The sequence below is a fragment of the Thermobia domestica genome, chromosome 5 (genome assembly GCF_964235325.1).
Source record: "Thermobia domestica chromosome 5, izTheDome1.hap1.1, whole genome shotgun sequence".
Lineage (NCBI taxonomy): Eukaryota > Metazoa > Arthropoda > Insecta > Zygentoma > Lepismatidae > Thermobia > Thermobia domestica.
The window spans coordinates 187,557,472-187,578,861 of NC_137458.1; positions in this window are offsets into that span (position 1 = coordinate 187,557,472).

Consider the following 21,390-nt stretch of genomic DNA (forward strand, 5'->3'; position numbering starts at 1 on the left):
TGGTGGACAAACATCGTGTGCGTTGGTTTTCTCGGAGTTCTCCCGTTTCCTCCCACTTTCTTCATTCCACCATTTCATTCATTACTCATCATCACCGTCTCCTTTAGCCTAACCGGCATAACCGCGGGACGTAAAACTCACAGATTTCATTTCATTTCATTTCATAAGGTATAGTAAAGAGAAACCGCGTTAAAATCATGGACAAGTTGATGGGTCACTTGCGATAGGACAAGCACCCCGCGCTTGTGAAGCTTTCTGTATAATACATCCACTACGTAAGAAATCGCCTTAAAATAAGAACAATAGAAGAGATGTCACTAGACTTCATTGTAATAGTATTCTACAATTACTGAAAAAGAATAATTATAAGAGATGAAATCGATCTCTATGTGATGTGGTAATACGATGCCGTAGGATCGTTTGTTTTGTACCTAGGTCTCAAAAAAGAAGCAGTAGTGCTTTTAGAGCTCCTTAACTCACATTATACAATGTCGTACCATTTAAACAACCGTGGATTAACTTCTCCCTTTAATAAGACGAGGGTATCACAGACGTATAGCTTTAGGAATTAACCGCGGTTTGTTTTAGCTGGGCCCTTGGGATTGAAAATTTTGTGATACCTCATGTAAAAAAACTTAAGTATTAATTTATCAATGATAATCAAACAATTGCTATACTTCCCGTTTATATGCAACTACATTACTATTTGAGAGTGCTTCCTGCTGAAGAAATATACTTAAGACTCTTAACACAATCAGCTTTTTCTTAATTGTTAGCCTGATAGAAACCTTTTAATCCAAAGAGTTGTGTTCTTACGGATTTATATAATTTTAAGAAAGAATCCTGTGTGTTAACATTCCAGCCTATCAAATATGCGTAATTAGCGCCCTTGCTGCTCTTTAAAACTTACATATAGAGTTGTGTAAGATTCAATAGGTTCCGGTCTATCATTAATATTATTTTCCCGATTGTATACTGTAAAACTTGCTAAGAACCAATTCTATTCTAACCTCCAAAGCAGCCTAACTTTGGACCTGACAGCGGTGATCTGATCGATGAGACAAGTAAAGAACCGATTTTAAAGTTCTTTTGAGATCTTTCCCTACACGGTTATGTGGAAAATATATTCGGTATAATCAAGTCATCACAATGCAACCAAACTGTAGGTTAATCTAATAAGCTCACTGTATGCTTTGATTAATAACTTAGTGCCACACATTTCAAACAGCAAAAAAGTAATTTATTTCAAAAATATCTTGACAAAATTCCCCATATGCAAGTTTTTGAACGATATTACAGTAGCATTGTCTTGATAAGAATATCGTATCACATTGATTCATTCTTACATCCTCTTTCCCTGTAATACTATACACTCATGTTATTGGTGTGTCAATGTTGTCTTACTCCGAAGATATAATCAAGTCTTTGCTCTAGAGTCTCGCGTCTTGATTTCCTTTCCTCAAACAACCTTGGATAGCTATTCATATTGTGAAAGTTTCGCCACAACGATTGTGTAACGGTGAGTTACACACCTATCCCTTTGATATAAGCAGTATAGTCCCTCTGGATTTCTTCAGTATTTTAATATCAAATACTAATACTCAACTTTTATGCATACAGTAAATGAGTGCAAAAAAGGTGAACAAAGCACATGCGTTATGACATTAGATCAGCCATTGTACTGCAACGGTTTTCAAATCGTACCTAGAGCTGAAGAAATTTCTGAAGGGCCTAAGTTGTACCGCCTTTAGGAGGTTTCCAGTTAAGTAATTTCTAGGCACGATTTGATACATCATGTCGGGAAATGGTATAGATCAGCCATTATACTGCAATGGTTTCAAATCGTACCTCAGCTGAAGAAATTTCTGAACGGTCCAAAGATGTGTCGCTTTTAGGAGGTTTCCAATTAATTAATTTCTAGGCACGAGTGTTTATATTATGTCAGGAAATGGTATAGAACTTTGGTGTATCCTGTACACTATGTAAACTTTAGTGAAAATGCTCAATGACAATGCCTACTCAAGATCATTGAGTATTCACTTCTAGACTTTGCTCGGGGACCTCTACATGTGGTAATCAAGACATTTACAACCGTCGGAGGAGATCACAAAAACTAGGATCTGCGATCTTATTCAACTTCGGCTGGATGAGGAAATCAATATGCAACATTTAAAGAAAATAAAATTGCATGACAGAAACCATATTACAAAACCTCGAAATTAAGTACGTCAAGTACGTTTATAAATTGTGTTAAGCGCTATTTTCACCTTATCTTTTATGGATATAAAATACAATTAGACACGAAAAGTGCCGAAGACAAGAAGGTCTTTCGGGAAATATCTGCGACGATCGAATTTTAATCTGCCATTGAGGACACTACAATTGAATCACACTTCTTGAGAAACTTGGAGGTCAATACAAGACGGCTTCATGTGATGCAATCAGTTTTCGAAGGAGTAAAGGTAGCTGTATATGGAGAAGAATAATGCAAGAAACTACAAACTGGAAATCTGTAGCTGTTGATGGGTTGTATTCGGATCTTTTAAGAATCTTACTAAAAGACTTCATGAGCAGTTGTTGATCTGATAGGAAATGCTACGAATTTATTAAATTTTCAGAAACTGTAGCGTAATTAAAAGATTGCTTTCACTTTTTTCAGGATGCAACAGGCTGTGTCACGTCCTCAGCTATAATCAGCAGTGAATAGATGAAAGCCTTCATGATGCATCAAAAAAAAAAGAAGAATTGTGAAAGTTAGTCAGAGTATTCTACCAACCGATACTCAATGCTGACAATCTGGTCAAGATTACACATTTCTTATTAGCCTGTATGGAGAAGGAAACATGTCCTCTCTGGTATAAACCATATCAGGTATAACAAGGGAGTAGTTACAAAGCTTCAATATGGCCACTTTTCCCCCTGCTAAAACGACAGCTTTTCAGCATTCAATTCGGAAGTCTCTCGAACTTCATGATCGAAATGAATCCAATCGAATGAGGTTGGTGTGTGAAAGAGGATATTCGAGTTCCAGGACCGACACAGCTACCATCAGCTCCAGCCGGGTAATGTTACTAACCTTTAAATAACAAGTGTCTGCAGAATGTGAACGAGCCACATGTTAGTATAAAAGAGCAGATATGAAATATTGAAGGTTTTCTCCATTTTGCCAAGGGACTTCATGTATAAATGCCGGATCGGAGGACAATCTAATATAGATGATGACGAACAAAGCAGTTGAAAACCATTATGTCATTGAAAATTGCTTAGTTGTTGATCCAATCAGTTATGATTATTATTTTGAAATAACGTCCCCGCTTTATAAACCTAACAAAAGGGACATCTAGTCGATCTTGATGTAACTTTAAAAGAAGGTAAAAAAAACAAGCTATAAAACTTTAAGGTGGTTTATTGTCTAGTTTACATATTTTGGAAATCTTTAACACGAGCGGCTTTGGTACGCGAAGAGAAAACGAAATTGTTAACGAGTTAGGGAGCAAAAACTTCAGGAGGGAAATGGTCTAAGCATAAAACCAATCGAACGAGGCTGGTGTGTGAAAGAGGATATGCGAATTCCAGGACCCACAGAGCTACCATCAGCTCCAGCCGGATAAGCTAACTACCTGTAGATAAAAAGTGACTGACAGATAGGTTTTTGAACGAGCCAAATTTACGAACGATGTGACTTTGAATGAAGGTATAAAAACAAGTTATAAAACAAGGTGGTTTATTGTTCTGTTTACATTTTTTGGAATTCTTTAATACGAGCAGCATATATGCCGACTTATGTACTTACTGACTTTCCACATCTTGGAGCAGAAGCTCTGAATCTTCTCCCATAGTAATAATGTTCGAGTACTTGCTCGTCTCGGTGCCCAAAGGAAGTAATAGATACTGCTATTAACTTTCGCTTAGCTTGATGGTTAAACTTGCGTCAATAAAAAATTTCGAGAGTCTTTTGCTACCTTGTCTCACGTCATCAAGATTCTATATTGATAACGGTACGTATTTATCCCAATAATCTTCAGGCTATAGAAACTTAAAGTCTTTCTGACTCGCAGGGTTTATCTTGCACTACAGACTGCCATATCGCACACTCTTTTAATCTTATTGGAGGATTTGAATTTCTCGATCTTCTAAACGTTTAATTACCGGGGAGTTAAGTTCTGGTAAGATATAGCAGATTAGTACACCGACTGTATTAGCTTTTTGACACCTTTCATATCTGAGACGGAATGATCAACAGGAAGAATCCCTAAATTTAGACGGTTACATTTTCCGAACCGTTAACTTTGGCTGCAGTATATAGAGAAGGTCATAATCGTATTGCAATTCTATCGAAAGGGGCAAGATGAAACATGGGACTACAATCTTCATTTGAACGCAATTAAATTAATGCTTCCGTTTTCTCACGCAGCTGGTCATCTTTTATATGGAAAATTTGCCCATCACTATACTCAACAGATGGAAGCCCTCGTTGCAAATACGGTATCAGAGTATACAAGAAATTAAAAACTCAAGGAACATTCACAATTCCCAGGAAAAGAGGCACTCGAGCGAAGTAACAAGAGATATGATTATCGAACAGTACTTAATTTAGGGCACGAAATTTTTTCGGGCTAATCATCTTCAGACACAACGTTAGCAAGATTAATCCTTCATTCTTTAATACTGTTACGATAACATTAGTTCTACAGGACTTTTCTGCTCATCTGTTTATCAGTTCATCAGCTTTATAAGTTCATCGGCCGGACTTGTCTCACAGGCCAACAGAAGCGGCCCTGGGTCTACAATTTAATCACGTTCCTAATTACCTAAAAAAAAAACCCTATTAGAGTTTCAGGCCAATAACCTGCATGTGAATCCTTTACTTGCTTACCATCACAGGTCTAATATAACAGTTACGGAATATTGTTGAGCTTCGTGACGTTCTGTCTCAAAAGCTGCTTGGTACAATGGCAAAGGATCAAGGTGCTGAGAAGTATCCATTGAATCACTTATAGCCTATAAAAGCTAGGGAATAAGTATAAACCAACTGGGATCGACGTGTTGTAAAGGTTTCATTCTTTGATGAAAGTGTACCTGAGGTCTTTGCATGGAATGCATATCGAAACATGGTTCTTTATTAAGAGACTTAAATTTTGCTTCTTTTTAGGAGATTCGAAATCTAAACTGTAGTTATAAATATAGAATCTCTCTAAATAAGTCAAGCTTGGAAAAGACGCCTCGATATTTTTGATAAATTTCAGTTTAACTTTCTGGCTAATAGAAAAATTATCGCAGACTCTTTCACTTTCCTTGGGCAGCGGGACGAACAAGTTATCGCACACTATTCCCAAGAAGGGAATTTCAGGGCTTCTGGTGCAAGATGTAGGAAGTGAGCCTAGGAAGTTTTATATCTTTCAGGTGACAACTGAAAAACTTCCAATGTTACCTAATAAAAAAAAATTCTGTCAATTGATTACTTTCTTGCTGTCTCTGTTATACACCTGTTCTACCCGACCTGTATAACATCTTTCTATCGCGAATCAGTGATTTACACCGCTAGCTTCAGAAATTCATCGGTCGGACTTGTTTCACAGGCCAAGAGAAGCGGGTCTGCTTCTACAAGGTAATCACGTACCTAATTACCTAAGGATCTCCCATTAGATTTTCCGGCTAATAACCTGCATTGAATTCTTTACAAGCTTACGGCCATAAGTCTAGTATAACTGTTACAGAAAATTGTTAAGATTCGAGGGCTTCTGTCTGAAAAGTAGGTAGGTACAGTCGCAAAGGAACAAGGTGCTGAGCAGTAAGCATTATATATCCTTATGTCGTATAAAACCTAGGGCAGTAAGTCGAAATCAACTCCGATGGTCGTGTAGTAGAGGTTTCATTCTTAGGACCCCGTCTGGATAAAAATGTACATTGATTCGTTGCATCTACGGAATATCCAAACATCGTTCTTTAGTAAGAGTGTTAAACTTGACTTCTTTTTAGGAGAGTCGAAAACTAAACGGCAGTTACGCAAATTCCAAAATATGTAAACTAAACAATAAACCACCTTTATGCTTTATCCCTTGTTTTTATACTTTCTTTTAAAGTTACATCAAGATCGTCTTCATGTCCATTTTGTTAGGTCTGTAAGACGGAAACGTTATTTCAAAATAATAATCATAACTGATTGGATCAACAATTAAGCAATTGTCAACGACATATTGGTTTCCAACAGCTTTGTTCGACTCCATCTATATAAGATTGTCTTTCAATCTGCCATTTGTACATTAAGTCCCTTGGCAAAATTGAGAAAACGTTCAATATTTCTTATCTGCTCTTTTATACTAACATGTGACTCGTTGAAATCTTGCAGTCACTTGTTATTTAAAGGTAAGGACTTTAGCCGGCTGGAGCTGATGGTAGCTGTGTGGGTCTTGGAATTCGCATATCCTCTTTCACACAACAACCTCATTCGATTGGGTCCATGCTTAGACCATTTCGCTCCTGGAGTTGGAGAGACTTCCGAATTGAATGCTGAACAGCACTAAATTTAATATATTCGTAGCATTTCCTTTCAGATCCACAACTGCTCATGAAATCTTTCAGTAAGATTCTTAAAAGATCCAACTAAAAACCATCAACAGCTACAGATTTCCAGTTTGTTGTTTCTTCCATTATTTTTCTCCATATACAGCTACCTTTACTTCTTCGAAAACTGATTGCATCACTTAAAGCCGTCTTGTATTGATCTCAAAATTTCTCAAGAAGTATGATTGAATTGTCGTGGGCTCAATGGCAGATTTAAATTCGGTCGTTGCAGATATTTCCCAAAAGACCTTCTTGTGTTTCGGCACTTTTCGTGTCTAATTGTATTTTATATCCGTAAGATATAAGGTGAAAATAGCGCTTAACATAATTTATAAACGTACTTAACGTACCTAATTACGAGGTTTTGTAATTTGGTTTCTCTCATGCAATTTCATTTTCTTTTAAATGTTGCATATTGATTTCCTCATCCAGACATAGTTGAATAAGATCGCAGATCCTAGTTTTTGTCATCTAATCCGACGGTTTTAAATGTCTTGATTAACCACATGTAGTGGCCCCGAGCAAAATCTAGAAAAGATTTCTCAATGATCTTGAGTAAGCATGGCCATTCAGCATTTTCACTAAAGTTTACATATTGTGCAGGATACACCAAAAATTTTTTATACCATTTCCTGACAATATATACAATCGTGCGTAGAAATTAATTAATTGGAAACCTCCTAAAAGCGATACATCTTTGGAACGTTCAGAAATTTCTTCAGCTGAGGTACGATTTGAACACCATTCCAGTATAATGTCTGATCTATACCATTTCCCGACATGATGTATCAAATCGTGCCTAGAAATTACTTAACTGGAAACTTCCTAAAAGCGGTACAACTTAGGCCGTTCAGGAATTTCTTAAGCTCCAGGTACGATTTGAACACCGTTGCAGTATAATGGCTGATCTAATGTCCTAACGCTACAGCTACCGCTAGAGCTTTGTACACTTTTCTTGCATTCATTTACTGTATGCATAAGAGTAGAGTATTAGTATTTGATATTAATATACTGAAGAATTACAGAGGGACTACACTGCTTATATCAGAAGGATAGGTGTGTAACTCACCATAACACAATCGTTGTGGCGAAACTTTCACAAGATGAATAGCTATGCAAGGTTGGTTAACAAAAGCAAATCAAGACGCGAGACGCTATAGCAAAGACTTGTTTATATGTTCAGAGTAACACAGCATTGACACACCAATAACATGAGTGTATAGTATTAGAAAGAAAGAGGATGTCAGAATGAATAAATGTGATACGATATTCTTATCAACACAATGCTACTGTAGTATCATTCAAAAACTTGGATATGGGGAATTTTCATCAAGAGAAATCTGAAATAAATCTTTTTTGTTATATGAAATATGTGGTACTAAGTTATTAGTCAAAGCATACAATGGGCTTACTTGATTATCCCACAGTTTGGTTGCTTTGTGATGACTGAGGACTGAGGATTTATTATACCGTATATATTTTCCACATAACCGTGTAGGAAAAGGTTTCAAAAGAACCTAAAATCGGTTCTTTACTTGTCTCATTGATGAGATCACCGCTCTCAGGTCCAAAGTTAGGCTGCTTTGGAGGTTAGAATATAATTGGTTCCATAGCTAGTATTAAAGAATACAATCGTGAAAATATTATTAATGATAGACCGGAACCTAGTGATTCCTACACAACTCTATATGTAAGTTTTAGTGAGCAGCAAGGACGCTAATGAAACGCATATTTCATAGGCTCGAGTGTTAACACACAGGATTCTTTCTTTAAATTATATATATCCGTAAGAATACAACTCTTTGGATTAAAAGGTTTCTATCAGGCTAACAATTAAGAAGAAGGTGATTGCGTTATGAGTCTTAAGTAGATTTCTTCACAGGAAGCACTGTCATATAGTATTGTAGTTGCTTATAAAGGGGAAGTATAGCAATTGCTTGATTATCATTGAAAAATTAATACTTAAGTTTTTTACTTTTGGTATCACAAAATTTTCAATCCCAAGGGCCCACCTAAAACAAACCGCGGTTAGTTCCCAAAGCTATACGTCTGTGATACCCTCGTCTTAAAAAAGGGAGAAGTTAATCCACGGTTGTTTAAATGGTACGACATTGTATAATGTGAGTTAAGGAGCTCTAAAAGCACTACTGCTCGGTTTTTGAGACCTAGGTACACAACAAAAGATCCTACGGCATCGTATTCAATGTTCAATTCCTTTAATAGCTCTAAGCCAATAGGAATTAAGGAATAGATGCCTATGTCCAATGCTGACTTCTAAATTTCACAGCATGTAAGAGGGACATAAGCCGGCATAAACCATTTAGCCCAACCGGACATCTCGAAATAGAACCCTCGAATTATTGGCACGCCTTTTGCACTCTAAACCACAAATTAAAAATCGAACATCTCCGTCCATCCTCAAAATCATTTCTTTAATAAGAGATCGATTTAATATCTTATTAATATCTCTTTTCAAGCATTGTAGAATACTATTACAAAAAAGTCAAGTGAAATCTCTGCTAATTTTCTCATTTTAATGCGATTTCTCTCGTTGTGGATACATATTACAAAAAAGGTTCACAAGCTCGGGGATGCCTATCCTATAGCAAATGACCCATCAACTTGTCCAACATTTTAACGCGCTTTTTCTTTACTATGCCGTATGAGCTCACCGCGATATACATTCTTCATCAGCTAAAGACTTCTTGTTCCGCATATCACTGGGTTTAAACTCGAATATTTCGAATTTCAAAGTGCTAAGGACAATATGAGCTGCCGTGCATTTCCCATTTCAAACCGCACGCTCCAGTCGGTTGTACTGCATGCAAACTGATTCCACTGGTTCTTATGCAGGTATCATGGTGGTTCTCGACATCTGCTGTTATCTTTTTATCTAAATACATCCTGATATCTACAATTAGTAATACCATTAATTCTCCAGAACCCCACAGTCGGCAGCCTTGTAGATAAATCTTAAATCTTTTGCAAATGAAAGTAATTTTTCAACAGATTTTTGAGTATTACAGCGTGTAAGTTGCAATTGAAAAATCCTAATCTCACTACGCTTCTTATCAGATATTACTATGTCTTATTGGTTGTATTGCGTGCTAACTGCCTGCATTCGTTTTGAAAAGAGAACAACACGTATCTGGATATCTACTCTTAGTATAATATCTGAATGTTTTTTGTAACTACGTAATACAATGTTCTCTTAAAACAGTCTGAAGTATCGATCTAGGCACATATCTGTGTGTTTCGACGTTCTTCTTGCCAATGTTAACGGCTCTTAGCTGGACTGTGCAAGGAATGAATGTACTCTAGGCAGTTTGCCATGATATTCCGCTATATGCAGCGATCATCTATGCAGAATTCTACATAAGATGTGCTGCTTCTATTTTTGTAAAGGTATCACTTGGTGATGTAGGAGGGCTCTGGTCAACGGACATGGATATGCTCACATACATACCAGGAAAAATGACAGTCTGATTCAGTGTTAGGTTGAGTACATTTTGTAAGCCCCAACTACCGGCGATTAATCTGGTGTAGCTTTCGGCATTTGGTGACAATTTCGGTGACATTTTGTGGAGTAGCTTTCTGCTCTTGAGAAGAAACCTTACACGCAAGCTCTATTCACGTCAGCAAAATGAGGTAGTGTTTATTTTTAAATAAGATTACAGAAATCCTTCCTGTCGATAATTCTGTCCCAGATACGAATGGTGTCAAAAAGATAATACATGTGGTGCACTAATCTGCTACAGAGCGGAAGCTTACCAGAACTTTACTCACCGGTGAAAAAACGTATAGAAAATCGAGAAACTCAAATCCTCCAATAAGCTCAAATCCTCCTTATTAAAAGAGTGTGCGATATGGCAGTCTAAATGCAAGATGAACCGTGCGAGTCAGAAAGACTTTAAGGTTCTGTAGCCTGAAGATTAGTGTGATAGATACGTAGCGTTATCAATATAGCATCGTGATGAAGTGAGTCAAGGTTGCAAAAGACTTCGAAATTTTTTATAGACGCAAGTTTAACTGTCAGGCTAAGCGAAAGTTATTAACTGTATTTAGTACTTTCTTTGGGCACCGAGACGAGCAAGTACTCGAACACAATTACTAAAGGACGAAATTCAGGGAAAGATGTGGAAAGTGAGCCTAAAAAGTTCTTTCTCACCGTGTGATCTCTCAGGTGTTCTTAACTGAAAATCACCGAATGTGACCTAAGTACAAAAAAAAAAAAAAAAAGAAAAAATCTGTCAATTGATAAATTTGTTGATGTCTGTGTTCTACACCTTCCTACTAGGCCTGTATAATTACTTTTTATTTCGAATCAGTGTTTTTACCGCTAGCTTTATAAATTCAATGGACGGATTACTCTCACAGGCCAAGAGTAGCGGGCCTCGGTCTACAAGGAAATCAGGTTCGTAATCACCTAAAGAACTCCTATTAGATTTTCAGGCCAATAACCTGAACTCTTTACAAGCTTACGACCATAAGTGTAATATAACTGTTACGGAATATTGTTAAGCTTCGTGACCTTCTGTCAAAAAAGCAGCTTGGTATAGTCGCAAATGAACAAGGTGCTGAGCAGTAAGCATTGAGTGGACTTATGTTGTATAAAACTTAGGACAATAAGTTGAAACCAACAGGGATCGACGTGTAGTAGAGCTTTCGTTCTTACGCCCTCTCTTGGATAAAAATGTAGATGGAGTTTTTGCATGTACCGCATGTTGAAACATCGTTTTTAAAGAGTTAAACTTTTCTTCTTTTTAGGAGATTCGAAAACTAAACGGTAGTTACACAATTGTTACTATCCTTGCAGATGTTAGAATCCTTGGAGTCAATCATCTGCTTTAGAACATCTTATCATATAAACAATCAAACAATAAACTATTGTTATAAACGTACAATTGAATTGTACATTTGTACGTACAATTGTTGTAAACGTACGCTAATATGATATGCTAATGAATTGGTTATTGCTCGTTAACTTGTGTGTGTCCTACGGTTCTATTTTCTATTCGGGTACTAAAGCCGCTCATTTAAAGAATTCCAAAATATGCAAAGTAATCAATAATCCACCTTCATATTTTAAATTTTGTTTTTATACGTTCTTTTAAAAATATTTTAAGATCGTCTTCATGTCCATTTTCTTAGGTGTATGGGGCAGGGACGTTATTTCCAAATAATAATCATAACTGTTTGGATCAACAATTAAGCAATTGTGAATGACATATTGGTTTTCAACAGCTTTGTTCGTCATCATATATATAAGATTGCCTTCAAAACTTCCATTTGTACATGAAGTAACTTAGCAAAATGTAGAAAACCTTCAGTATTTTATATCTGCTCTTTTATAGTAACATGTGATTCTTTCACATTCCTATCTTGCAGTCACTTGTTATTTAAAAGTTAGTAACATTAGCCGGTTGGAGCTGATGGTAGCTGTGTGGGTCCTGGCATTCGCATATCCTCTTTCGATTGGGTTCACGCTTAGACCATTTAGCTCCTGCAGTTGGAGGGACTTCCGAATTAAATGCTGAAACTGCCGTGTTAGCAGGGGAAGAAGTGGTTTTATTGAAGCTTTGTAACTACTCCCTTGTTATATCTGATATGGCTTATAGCAGGTAGGACATGTTTCCTTCTTCATACAGGAGAATAAGAAATATGTAACTTGACCATTTTGGAGGATTTAGTTTTGGTTGGTTGAAGACTCTGACTAACTTTCACAATTCTTCTTCTTTATGAAGGATCTTGAAGGCAACCAACTATTCACTGCTGAATATAGCTGAGGACGTGTCACAGGCTGTTGCATCATGAAAAGATGTGAAAGCTATCTTTTAATGACGATAAAGTTCCTTTTAATTTAACAATTTCGTAGAATTTCCTATCAGTTCTGCTTGTATGTGGCTTTAAAAGAATCAGAAACTGCTCATGAAGTATTCTAATAAGATTCTTAGAAGATCCGAATAAGACCCATCAACAGCTACAGATTTCCCGTTTGTAGTTTCTTCCATTATTATTCTGCTATACAGCTAGCTTTACTCCTTCGAAAACTGCTAGTACCACTTGAAGACGTCTAGTATTGATCTCCGAGTTTCTCAAGATCTGTGATTGAATTTAGTGGCTTCAATGGCAGATTTAAATTCGATCGTTAAAATATTTCACGAAAGTTTTTTTTTGTCTTTTGTCAATTTCCGTGTCTAATTGTGATTTATATCCATAAAATATAAGGTAAAAATAACGCTTAACATAATTCATATACGTACTTAACGCAGATTTGACGCCATTTAAAGCGCACACCTTTGCGTGTATAACAGAGAATCTGCAATATTCACCGTAATCAAATCGATATTCTTGCGCATTGATTTTTATCACATAAGGAAAATATCATTATATCAACGTGTCGCTCTGATGATAAACTGATACCCACAAAAGTCCTATAGAACTTCTGTTATCGTAACAGTATTTGGGAATGAGGGAATATTCTTTCTAACGTTGTGTCTGGCGTTGAGTTAATCTCCCAGAATATTTCGCGCACTTCATAAGCACTCTTCGATAATCATATCACTTGGAACTTCGCTCAAGAAGGCCTCTTTTTCACCGAATTGTCAATGTGCCTTGAGCTGTTAATTACTTGAAATTCACTGATACCGTATTTCCCTCTAGGGCTGCCATCTATTGAGTATATTGATGTGGAAATTTTTCATAGAAAAGATTACAAGATGCGTGAGAAAACGTAAGCATTAATTTGATAGCCTTCAAATAAAGTTTCTAATCCCCTGTTCAATGTAGTCCCTTTGGATGAATTGCAATATGATTATGACCTTATCTATATACTGCAGCCAAAGTTAACGGTTCGGGAAATGTCACCGTTCTAATTTTGAGATTTGCTTATATGGTTTTTGTCATGCAGTTTCATTTTCTTGTAAATGTTGCATACTGATTTCCTCATCCAGACGTTGTTGAATAAGATCGCAGATCCTATATTTTTTCATCTCCTCCGACGGTTGTAAATGTCTTCAAACCACATGTACGGGTCCAGGGGCAAAGTCTAGAAGTGATTTCTCAATAATCTTGAGTAGGCATGGTCATTCAGCATTTTCACTAAAGTTGTCATAGTGTACAGGATGCACCAAAATTCTTCTACACCATTCGTGCCTAGTAGTTACTTAACTGCAAACCTCCCATAGGCGGTAAAATTTTGGACTGTTCAGAAATATCTTCAGCTGAGTTAGAATTTGAACATATATCCTGTATAATGGCTGATCTAATTTCATAACGCATGCGCTTTGATCACTTTTCTTGCAGTTATTTACAGTATGTAGATAAGCAGATGGTTCTGGACAACGGCCAAGGTTATGCTCGCATACATACCAAGCCTGGATGAGTACACTTCGTAAGCCTCATCTACTTGCGTTTTATCGGGTACATTTTGTGGAGTAGGTTTCTCCTCTTGAGAAGATACCTTTGAATCGATGGACAGGACACGCAAGCTCTATTTACGTCAGCGAGATGAGGTAGTGTTGAATTTAATAAATAAGATTACAGAAATACTTCTTGTTGATCATTCCGTCTCAGGTATGAAGGTGTCAAAAAGCTAAAACAGTTGGTTCACTAATCGACTACAGAGAGGAAGCTTACCAGAACTTTACTCACCGGTGAGAAAAAGTTTAGAAGATCGAGAAATTCAAATCCTCCAGTAAGCTTAATAAGAGTGTGCTATATGGCACTCTCTAGTACAAGATAAACCGTGCGAGTCAGAAAGACTTTCAGGTTCTATAGCCTAAAGATTATTGAGATAGATACATAGCGTTATCAATATAGAATATTGATGAAGTGAGTCAAGGTTCAAAAGCGCCTCGAAATTTTTTATAGACGCAAGTTTAACTTTCAAGCTAATCGAAAGCTAATAGCAGTATCTATTACTCATTTTGGGCAGCAAGAGGAGCAAGTACTCGAACACTATTACTAAAGGAGAAAATTCAGAGCTTCTGCTCCAAGATGTGGAAAGTGAGTAAGGACATAAGCCTGCATATAAGCTGCTCGTGTTAAAGAATTCCAAAAAAAGTAAACAGAACAATAAACCACAATTTTTTATTCCTTTATTTATAACTTCATTTAAAGTTACATCAAGATCAACTTCATGTCCATTTTGCTAAATCTACAAGGCGGTGACGTTAACACAAAATAATAATCAAAACTGATTGGATCAAGAATTAAGCCGTTGTCAATAACGTTGATTTTCAACTGCTGTTGTTCCTAATCATCTATATCAGATTTTCTTCCAATCTGCATTTTCTACATGAACTCTCTTACTGAATGAACTCTCTTACTTACATGAATATCCAACAAAACACTGAATACTTCATATCGGCTCATTTACATTAACATGTGGCTCATTCACAATCCTATCTTTCAGTCACTTTTTATCTACAGGTAAGTAAGCTTATCTGGCTGAAGCTGATGGTAGCTTTGTGGGTCCTGGAATTCGCATATCCTATTTCACACACCAACCTCGTTCGATTGGGTTCATGCTTAGACCGTTTCACTCCTGAAGTTCAAGGTACTTTCGAATTGAATGCTGCACAGCTGCTGTTTTAGAAATGGGAAAAGTGGCCATATTGATTCTTTGTAACTACTTCCTTGTTATATCTGATATGGCTTATACCAGGAGGACAGGACAATATCGGAGGATTACATGAAACTAACAACTCAAGGAACATTCACAATTCGCAGAACTTCTTAAACGAAGATCCAACTCATATGATTATCCAACAGTGTTTAAAAAAGACCACGAAATTTTCGTGGGGAGTAAGTCAACGTCAGACACAACGTTAGCAAGATTCATCGTACTCTTCCTTATACTGTTACGATAAAAGAAGTTCTATAAGACTTATGAAAGAAACAGTATATCATCTGAGCGACATGTTGATTTAATGCCATCTTTCTTGTGTGAAAATATTTCAATGCGCAAGATTACAAGTTCGAATGTGGTGAATATTGCAGAGTCTCTGTTGTGTTGTGTTTTAAAATCCACACGTAGAAGGAATCTTATACACGCAATGGCGTGGGCTTAAAATGGCAAATCAAATCTGCGTTAAGTACGTTATAAATTATGTAAAGCGCTATTTTCACTTGTATTTTTGGATTTAAATTACAATTAGACACGGAAAGTACCGAAAGACAAAAAAGAGCTTTCGGGATATATCTGTAACGATGGAATTTAAATCTGCCATTGAAGCCACGACAATTCAATCACAGATCTTGAGAAACTTGGAGATCAATTCTAGACGTCTTCAAGTGATGCAAGCAGTTTTCGAAGGAGTTAAGCTAGCTGTATATGGAGAAGAATAATGGAAGTAACTACAAAAGGGAAATCTGTAGCTGTTGATGGGTCTTATTCGGATCTTCTAAGAATCTTATTAGAATACTTCATGAGCAGTTGCTGATTTTTTTAAAGCCACATACAAGCAGAACTGATTGTAAATTCTACGAAATTGTTAAATTAAAAGAAACTTTATCGTCATTAAAAGTTAGCTTTCACTTCTTTTCATGATGCAACAGGCTGTGACACGTCCTCAGCTATATTCAAAGGTCAATAGTTGGCTGCCATCTAGATCCTTCATATAGAAGAAGAATTGTGAAAGTTAGTCAGAGTCTTCAACCAACCAAAACTAAATCCTCCAAAATGGTCAAGTTACATATTTCTCATTCTCCTGTATGAAGAAGGAAACATGTTCTCTCTGGTATAAGCCATATCACATATAACAAGGGAGTAGTTACAAAGCTTCAATAAAACCACTTCTTCCCCTGCTAACACGGCAGTATTCAGCATTTAATTCGGAAGTCCCTCCAACTCCAGGAGCTAAATGGTCTAAGCATGAACCCGATCGAAAGAGGATATGCGAATGCCAGGACTCATACAACTACCAACAGCTCCTGCCGGCTAATGTTACTAACCTTTAAATAACAAGTGACTGCAAGATAGGAATGTGAAAGAGCCACATGTTACTATAAAAGAGTAGATATGAAATACTGAAGGTTTTCTACATTTTGCTAAGTTAACTCATGTACAAATGGCAGTTCGGAAGACAATCTTATATATATAATGACGACCAAAGCTGTTAAAAACCAATATGTCATTCACATTTGCCTCATTGTTGATCCAAACAGTTACGATTAAAGTTTTGAAATAACGTCCCTACCCCATACACCTAACAAAACGGACATGAAGACGATCTTAAAGTAACTTTAAAAGAACGCATAAAAACAAGGTTTAAAATATGAAGGTGTATTATTGTTTGGTTAACATATTTTGGAATTCTTTAACATGAGCGGCTTTAGTACCCGAATAGAAAATAGAACCGTAGAAGGACACACACAAGTTAACGAGCAATAACAAATTCATTAGGATATCATATTAGCGTACAATAACAATTGTACGTTTATAACAATAGTTTATTGTTTGATTGTTTAAATGATAAGATGTTCTACATGATAAGATGATTAACTCCAAGGATTCTGCCATCTGCAAGGATAGTAACAATTGTGTGACTACCGTTTAGTTTTCGAATCTCCTAAAAAGAAGCAAAGTTTAACTCTTTTAAAAAAGAACGAAGTTTCGATATGCGGTACATGCAAAGACTCCATGTACATATTTATCCAAGAGTGAAAGCTCTACTACACGTCGATCACTGTTGGTTTCAACTTATTGTCCTAAGTTTTATACAACATAAGTCCACTCAATGCTTACTGCTCAGCACCTTGTTCATTAGCGACTGTACCAAGCTGCTTTTTTGACAGAAGGTCACGAAGCTTAACAATATTCCGTAACAGTTATATTACACTTATGGTCGTAAGCTTGTAAAGGATTCAGGTTATTGGCCTGATAATCTACTAGGAGTTCTTTAGGATATTACGAACGTGATTTACTTGTAGACCCAGGCCCGCTACTCTTGGCAGGTGAGAGTAATCCGTCCATTGAATTTATAAAGCTAGCGGTAAAAAACACTGATTCACAATAAAAAGTTATTATACAGGCCTCCAAGAAAGGTGTAGAACACAGACATCAACAAATTTATCAATTGACAGATTTTTTTTTTTTTTTTTTTTTGTACTTTGGTTACATTCGGTGATTTTCAGTTAAGAACACCTGAAAGATATAAAACTTCTTAGGATCACTTTCCACATCTTTAACTGAATTTCGTCCTTTAGTAATGGTGTTCGAGTACTTGCTCGTCTCGGTGCCCAAAGAAAGTACTAAATACAGTTAATAACTTTCGCTTAGCCTGACAGTTAAACTTGCGTCTATAAAAAATTTCGAGGTGTCTTTTGCAACCTTGACTCACTTCATCAAGATGCTAAATTGATAACGCTACGTATCTATTACAGAAATCTTCAGGCTATCCTTACCACGTGGGGCTTAGCGGTATCCTGTAACACGAGGACCCGATTGCGATTCAGAATTGCTGGCTCCACATCTTTGAGTTTTCCTTGGACACGGCTCAACTGCTGACAGTACACAGTTGCATTGATGCTCTGACCATCTGGTAGCAGTTTAAGATGCACGATGCAGCGAGCACTCCACCCAACACACAAGAGAACTTGATTCTGATGCAGTGCTGGTTTCGACTGTTCTGGAACTGGTTCATGGATGCTAACCAACGATGGCGGCACCGTAGAGCTTCGTACAGGTCCCACTCATCATCACATGTCAACATCCTGTCCAGAAATGGCTCCTTCCTTAGACGAGACGACAAAGAAACACAGGTGTCTGTTCGCGTTGCCTTCTGGCCCGGAGTTTAATCATGTGGGATCCATCGACACAACTTGTAGTGTTTTCACAGTTGATGGAGGTGCTGCCGAATGATTTCTTTACTCATATTGAATTGTAGTCCCAGTTCCTCACACGTCTGGCACTGTTAGCCTAAATTGTTGCTTGCAGATCTTCATTTTGTACATGTGTTGGTCTTCCGGCATATTATGCGTCTTCGAGTGTTTCGTCACCGTCCTTAAACTTATTAAACTACCACTGCACTATCCGCGTAGGCACGACACCCTCACAAAAGGCCTGGCACATCTTCTACTTCATTGCAGCGTCATTTGACCCCAGTTTGAAATCGTACAGCATACACGCCCTTATGATTCTGTGAAGGTCCCATATTCACTCTGTCCTTATGCAAGTTCCCGGAATAACTGAACTGTTACAACCAGTTAGTACGATGAATATACCCACACCAACAACTGGCCATCGCCTTATCTCCATTCGCATTCAACTCACGGTGTGAAGGCCAATGGATCACATACCTCCACAAAAAGGGACAGAACATTCTTGGCTACCTTTATACATAAGACTGATCTTTGGGATTGCAGTTAATTTCTTTAAGATTTCCTGACAAAAGTATTTATTTATTATTCGTCATTAAAAAACATAATTATTTTATTAACAGCTATATATCCAGTTACACATCAAGTAGCATTAAAAAGAGCGAATTAAATCCGAACTGAAAAACTGAAAAAAAAAGTTATTTTCCACTAAATTTTCCATCTGATAAAAAAAGAACTAGTTACATGTGAAAAATATATAATATCGTTACTAATTAGTTTAGTGCCGTTGTTTGATGGTAGTATTTGAAGTACCTTGTTAAAACATTTGACTTTACACTTGAAGACTTCGGGGCAAAAACCCCTCAAGTCCAAAAAGTGAGAGTGTAAAGGAGATAGATTCACAAGGTTTTCTCGCCTTCGGATTTTCTTCAAACTTGGCACATACTAGACCGAAAATATACACTTTTTTCTTTCGGAAAATAAGTTAAGGAGGCCAAAGGGCCCCTTTTCAAAAACGGCCTCCTTGATTAAAAGGGCCACCTTAAAGAAATGAAACTCTGCCGATAGATAGATGACTTAAAAATTGGAAATACGTGTTTTGTAGTTTTTGCGAGAATAGAGCTGTAGAGGGCAATGGCCCCTTCGAAATGATAAAGGATACAACCCTTAGGAAATTGGATTTCCGTGGAATTGCTTGAAACCCTGATATGTTCTAGATGTTATGTTCCTAAGAAAACGTCTCAATAGGCACAACCACAAATCACTGACCGTTTGGCCACTACAGGGCCACTTTTTTGAAAACAGCCGAATATAACCACATTCTGAATTTTGGTAAAGTGACTAAAGCCGTGATGTGTTGTAGATATTGTGATCCTGAGAAAAAATTTTAATGGGCATAACCACCAATCATTGATCGTTTGGCCACTTTTTTGAAAGCAGCCGAAGATAGTGATATTGTGGATTTCGATGAAAATGACTAAAACTGTGATATGTTCTAGATGTTGTGATCCTGAGAAAAAGTCTGAACAAGCCAAGAAGCACAACCACCAATAACTGACTGGTTACTACAGGGTCGCCTTTTTGGAAAAAGAAGGTAACGGTATTCTGAATTTAGGTGGAGTTGGTTGTAACTGTGATATGTTGTAGATATTAGGACATTCTAGAGTTTTCCTTTGTCTCGCAAAAAGAGCATCTGAATGTTATCTACCGGTATGCTTAAATAATATTGGCCGCTACTCTTCGATCCCTTTTTCGGGTTGTGAGATAATTTAGAACTTTTCATGATTTTATACAATTCTACCAGAATTCCAGGTATCCTACCTTCTTGTGTTTTAATAAATGTGGTCCCGTAGTAGCTAAATGGTCACTGATTGGTGTTTGTGTCCATTAAGATTTTTTCTCAGGATCACAATATCTACAACATATCATGATTTCAAGCAATCCCACCGACATCCAGAATACTGTTACTTTCTGTTGTTTTTTTAAGTGGCCCTGTAGTGGCCAAACCGTCATTGTATGGTGGGTGGGCACGTTGAGACTTTTCTCTGGATCACAATATCACACTATCTACAACATATCAAGGTTTCAAGCAATTCCACCGAAATCCAGAATAACGTTATCTTCTGCTTTTTTCAAAAAAGTGGCCCTGTAGTGGCCAAACGGTCAGTGATTGCTGGCTGTGCTTATTGAGACATTTTCTCTGGATCACAACATTTACAACATACCAGCAGGATATTCGGCTGCATTTAAAAACGTAGCCCTGCAGTGGTCAAACGATCAGTGATTTGTCTTAATCTAAATCAGATTGTCTTCCGAAGTTCCATTTGTAAATGAACTCCCTTCCAGAATGCAGAAAACCTTGAATACTTCATATTGGCTCTTTTACACTTATATGTGGCTCGTTCACAATCCTATCTATCAATCACTTTTTATCTATAAGTAAGTAAGCTTATCCGGCTGGAGCCGATGATAGCTGTTTGGGTCCTGGAATTCGCATATCCTCTTTCACACACCAACCTCATTCGATTGGCTTCATGCTTAGACCATTTCGCTCCTGAAATTGGAGGTACTTCCGAATTGAATGCTGCACACCTGCCCTCCTGGTAGGGGAATAGGGGCCATATTGAAGCTTTGTAACTACTTTTTTGTTATACCTGATAGGCTTATACCAAGGAGGACATGTTTCCATCTCCATACAGGCGGATAAGTAATGTCTAATCTTGACTATTGTTTCAGGATTGAGATTGGTTGGTTCAAGACTCTGACTAACTTGCACAATTCTTCTTCTTTCTGATGGATCTTGATGGCAGATAACTATTCTCTCTTGAGTATAGCTGAGGTCGTGTCACAGCCTGTTGCATCATGAAAAAATTGAGAGCACTCTTTTAATGAACCTCAAGATTCTTTAAATTTATGATTTCGTAGCGTTTCCTTTCGGTTGTGATTCCATGTGGCCTTAAAAGAATCAGCAACTGCTCATGAAGAAATCTACCAAGATTCTTA